The sequence below is a fragment of the Amblyomma mixtum genome, chromosome 6 (assembly GCF_055824585.1).
Source record: "Amblyomma mixtum isolate Tamu chromosome 6, ASM5582458v1, whole genome shotgun sequence".
NCBI classification, from domain to species: domain Eukaryota; kingdom Metazoa; phylum Arthropoda; class Arachnida; order Ixodida; family Ixodidae; genus Amblyomma; species Amblyomma mixtum.
In genome coordinates this window covers 132237219-132243218 of record NC_143017.1, presented here as the reverse complement: position 1 = coordinate 132243218, position 6000 = coordinate 132237219, and positions in this window count along the sequence as shown.

Sequence of the window (6000 nt, the reverse complement as noted above, 5' to 3'; positions counted from 1 at the left end):
TCTCTTCCTTCTCTGGTGTACGCGTCCTTTTCTGCTGATTCCCCCCCCCCCCCCCCCCCCCCCCGCCCTCTCAGTGTCTGGTGTCAAATCCACCCGACACTTAGCAACACACGACTAGTAATAGCTAAATCTACCTCCGTGCTATGAAACATTTAACAGCAGAACGGCATCTGGTAATCTGGCCTAGAGGAGCCCTGGAGCATTTGTTGTGAATTCCACGCGTCGATTCGAAGCCGGGCGCTGAATCAGCGGCCGAGCGACAGACCCTGCCACGGAGCGACGAGTCAAATTCACCCACAGCCATTCATCACTCGCCAGGGAATAGACATCTTGCCAGTTGGAATCAAACAGCACTGTCGCAAAAGTAACCAACTCGTTCTAGGTACTGTCGAGGATATCATACTTACAGGGTAGTAGAAGTGGAACCCTTTTTTATTCCTAGCTACCGCTATAGTTTGAATCTGAGTTACGGTTAAGTCCTGGATGGGTGCGAACTTGTACATCTTTGCGTGTTGTTTAGGTCGCTTGTAGCAACAGCTCTTTGTTAGAAGGAAAACAAAAACGTTGAATGCAACGTCTAAGAAAGCGTGTTTACAAAGCTGGTGGTTTATGTGGTGATATAGTCCCAAAGCTTATTAGATGCTGTCGTTTAGAATTCGTTTAAAGCACGGGCTGGTTTCGTACCTGAAATACATGAGCAAAATTTCGTTGACAATTGAAGCAAATCATGCGGCTGAGTATGCGTTAGCATTCGAGTTCACCCCAGACAGAGCAGCCGGTGCCTCTGATGAGCCGAGACTATGCGAGCGGGTGGCGTGGTCCAGTCTATCAATCACCGCATGACACGCCGTACGTCGCACTGCTTTCCCTACCCCTCGACTCAGATTGGCGACCGCCATCCGTGTGAAGCCATCCGAGGCTTCACACGCCAATCTCAAGGCCAGGCACTATGCAGACGCAATTTAAAAAAAGATTGGTCGCTAATATGCGCTCAGGGAACCGCCAACAAATTGAAAATCACTGCATTGCTCCCCTTATAAATGTTCCCTTACATTCACAAATGCAGCCTCGATACACGTCATCTTCTGGGATACCCAGTTGCATTCAGATCATGAGTGGACGGCGCACGCGGAATAGCGAAAAACTGTAGCCAAGTAATTGGTAGATAAGGAGCTGGCCACTCCAGACCAAACATAACGAGGAAGCGATCTTGCGTTTACGGATGCTTCCGAGCACCTCTGTGATCCTGTGGAGAGAGCCTCATACTCCCCTTACGCAAACGCGGTCGACATTGGGCAGGCCGACACCCTTTTCGCAGCCCCAGTCCCAAGAACGATTGTGCGCCCGCCAATCACAAAATGCCCTTTCACAGTATAAGTACCTGCATAGATTTCTTTAACGTGCACTGACTTCACACAGTGCACAAGCGCCTTACTGTTCTGCCTGCATAGAAACGCGACCAATCGAACATGCATCTTCGGCCTGAGCAGCCGAACTTCCTGTCCCCACAGCCACCGAGGCGGCGCTCTCTACATCAGTGTTGTACATTCCAGCTTTCAACTTCATTAGCTCCAAGAAAATTCTTGATAAGTCACTGCGCAGATGCGTTTTGAAACTAATCATTCTAAGTGCGCTGGCGGGCCACAGGGCAAGGCAAGGTTGAAACAACGCAGTGGACAAGATCTTCAGTTTTGAGTGCATTCCTTCCACCATATTTTCTAGTAGAGTGGTATCTTCTGCCCTAAATATAGCTAGCAGCTTCTAGCATTGCAGCTGCTTCTACTGCAGTGAAAAACGCCTTACACGCGGTCTTGAAAGAGTTCTGGTAATGCCGCTTATGGCTCTTTGCTCCTTTTTGGAAAACTGTATAACGCAGTGACCTCTACGGAAAATTAGACTCTTTAGGTCACAGAATCGTTCAGGGGCTTCATTTGAACAGGATTACGATACCGGGATTCTCTGGCAATGTAGTGTGAACAGAGCCTCCACTTCATAGTTTTATGTTCTGAATCAATTAGTTGCAACTGTGCAAAGCGGTTGTAGTGTACTTACGGGGAAAAAAAGGTTTAACGAGAGTTGATATGCGCAAGACTCGTGCAGCTCAGACGAGAGGTGGGCGATGACTGAATTCGCAGTTTTACCGCTTTGATAGGCTTGCATTCAACACCTCAGAAATGGATGGCGAAAGTAGACTCCATTTACAATCCCAAAAATATGATCTGACAGAATGAGCTGTCCGCTGCTGCCTTTGTGCACTGAACTTCGAAGCCCCTTTATTTATTTACCTGCCAGGGTTTCATGAAGGGCCACATTTTTCAGTTCTCTGTAAGAACCATGATAGATTGAAGGTGGATTCAGGTTATTGAAGATATTGAGTTAGCCCTTGCTGTAATGTAATCGGGTTGGGGAAAATAGGCATGTTTATATTCAATGTCTTTTGTCTTTTGGGGTCTCTAGACGCCAAGTGGTTGTCGGTCTAAATGTACGAAATGCTCACAACCATCAAGAAACAACGAGCGCAATTAAAATTGTAAAGTTTTTGGACAATTATGGTCCATTTGCAGTATAAGACAAAAAAACACGCATTTCGAAAGTTATACAAAATAAGGAACGCTGCGCGCGAGATAAAAAGTCAGTTTCGCCACGTATGATCGAGTACCCGATTCGGCGGAAATTAAGTTATCTTCAGGAGCATAATAAGCACGCTTTACACTGTGCAGCGGACACTTCCGGCATTGAAGCTACAACCTGCTCAAATTTTCTCTTCGCCGTCTGTACCAGGTATTTCAGAGAAGATGTTAAGTAATTTTCAAAAAGACGCTTTTTGAGGCAGAAGCCTTCATTTTTCAACATAATATAGCGAGTGTTTTCGCAGACCAGAGAACAGGTGAATGAATTTAAGTAGTAAGCTTGTTAACTAATTTCGGATAATTAACTTTTTAACTATCACAAATAAGCAACTGGTTCCAATTAGAGATTTCTGGCTGATCCTAATAGACAAATCAGTTTTAAGGTTTTCAAAACGCGGTTATTCTTGGTGCTGTAACTCAACAACTTTTGCCAATAATCGTGCCACAATATTTTAGGACGGTATAGTCGTAGGCCAGTTGGTAAAACATTAAAACAACGAAAAAAAAATTGAAGGGGACACACAAGCTCCGCATTAAGGATTTTGACCCGATATTGTTAATGCGGAATTGCGGAATTGGTAATTCCCAACTTTACAGTCATATGTCCCTCGGAGTCCTCGTACAATGGTGCAATGGTCCTGGCGCAATGGTGCAGCTGTTAAATGATGCCCCACTACCCTGCGATGGCAGGTGCTGCCACCGGTGGCTCTTGTGCGACTAAGCTTGCTCTTCCCAAGCAACCTGTCCAGTTCAGTCAATAATTTAACTGCCACCTGCCATGGTGCACAGTTTTCTCACAATCCTGTGTGCAGGTTGTGATAGTTCCGCTAGGCTACGTCACTTAAGTGGCCCACTTGCGTCGTTCGTAGGTTGCTTTTCGGGATTTTTTTCGTGCATTTTTTGCTCGCGGTCAATGACGACGCCTATGAAGATGCCGGATTTTATGCGACACGAGCCCCTTAACGCTAGTACGTTAATACTGTGAAAGGCATAGTTCCACCGTGTGTTACCTCTATCTTTTGCGATTATTTGTTTTTTGGTGAAAAACTGCATGCGCTTTCAAAACACTTATAGGCAAAGCAACCTCTCCAATGAAAATAACTAGTCGCAGAAGCCAAATTTTGTCGAATCACAGCTGCAATTATGATCGCATTTTCCAAATTCCAAAAACTCATATTGCTATTACTAACGACCCGTTACGAATGTATAATAATTGAAACTAGGCACCCAGCTCTTATTGCTAGAAAGTTAATTAAAGGTCAGTTGACCAGCTTACTACTTAAGACTATTAAGTTCAGTTTTATTTCCTTAAAGGCCTCCATTTTAGGTGGTGTTACATAAGGGTCGGACTTAAAATTGAATATAGAAATAAAAGGACGACGGTTATTTAGCATTGAAGATGGTGAGTTACACGTTCTTGGAAAGCAGGTGATGAAGTGATGGCGATGATGTCATAGGGTAGGCTGACCCAGTCTCCACTGCTCGAAAAAAGTGGCTGTGGCTTAACTCAGGTGATCCAGGGTACACGGAACGAAGGCTCTGTCAGCAAGAGCTGCAATTTTATTATCGAGAGCAAATCACGTGACGCATGACGTGTCTGCCAAGCGCAAGAGCGAATCACGTGACACATAACACGTCACAAGTGGTAAGGAAGAGTGGGTGACTGCTGCGGTGAGGTGTGCCTGCTGCAGCTGTGATATACGGTACTTGATCGAGAGAAGAATAAAGAAAAATTTGTGATAAAGGCCGAAGCTTACAATGCGGCGACGTAAGGAGAGGGGTAAGGTCAAGATTTTTCTCTCAAAGATGGAACACTTACGTCGTATGAATATGCGCAATGAATGAATTCACTGGTTTTTCTCGTGTCCGCTAACACTGCTAATACTATGCCATCAAAGCCATATTTTTGCCTCAAAAAGCCTATTTTGAAAGTTACTTAGTCTTACCCGAAACACATGGTATGTAAATATAACATCTAATATGCCCCATATTATATGATACTGTAGACAAGAAAACGACTAAGAAAGGTCTTTTTATACGGTTTGTAAAATGAGAGTTTATTGAGGAGTAACGTAATTAAGTAAGTCTTCGTGGATGTTCCCAAGAATGAAGAAAAACTTCGGAAGGTTTATGGACTCCGTACAAACATGAAATGAATTTCTATATATTTTTCCATACCTTATGGATTTCATATTCTTATAATTCTGTACGAGCGGCTCATATGGAGCGTTTCATTAGGGGCACTTGCTAGTCGCTTGAGGTGAAGAACACATAAGGATAAAAAAAGACCATAGGGACGCAATGTATGGTTGGCATGCGGAGTGGCACAAAAAAGGGAAATCTTAGCTAGGAATCAGGTGTCTACTGGATGAGCGACCAGAAAAAATAAACTCATATATTCCTGCCGAGAATGAAATGACCTTAATTTTAAACGCTGAACACTAGGTGACCAAAGCGTACTCAAGGCGTCGTAGATGTAGTATCCATATATTTCGAAATTTCACGCAAACTCCGCCTAGAATATCCGATATATACTTTTTGTTCAGTGGAAGAACGAGTGAACGAATCAGTAATCCTGAAACAAAGTCTGCTGAATTATAGAACAGAGCGCCAGCAACATTAATTCACGACGCTCCGAGGGCCACCTAGACAATTGCGCGTGTTGCAGAGTAGAGTCGGAATATTAAATTACACTCTGGTTCGCAAAAGCGCTAACAAAATTTATGATCACTTCTCAGCATCAATGACATCTCTTGTAAATAAAAACATAGCGAGCCAATGCTTGGCGTCGGCGACAAAGTGGCATGGCATCGATTATATTGAATTCAATTACCATTCCCCGAACAACTGTCATCGTTTATTTAAAAGGACATGCAGGGGACGCAGGAAACTAAATGTAAATGGGATGTGAGCCTGACGAGAAAATTGAAGGCAAAACGAGCACGGATGCAAGTGCACTTTAATTAACCCGACAGCCTTGCACTTCATAAATTTAAAATCATGAGCCATGCTTCATTACTCCAAAGTTAAGCATTTACTGTCAGATATGCGCGTGGCCACAAAAAGAAGCAACATGGACTGCCTTCCTTCGGGAGTTTTTATCGCAGAGTATCCAGACTCGGAACGGGCTTTCACATTTCCGTCCTGCACTTCTAAGGCCTTTAATTTTGTATTTTAATTCGGCAGGCAGCAAACTTTCACATTCAAGCGAGTGGGAATGCTTTCGCTGGTCAAATGAGGCTCATGATCCCTTTTGAGGTTTTTTGTCAGTTTTATTGGACACTTAAAGCGGGCTTTAGCAAGTATTTGCAATTGCAAGTACTACGAGAGGGGTATGAGTGCTAAAAGAATGTACGCAGAAGGTTTTTTT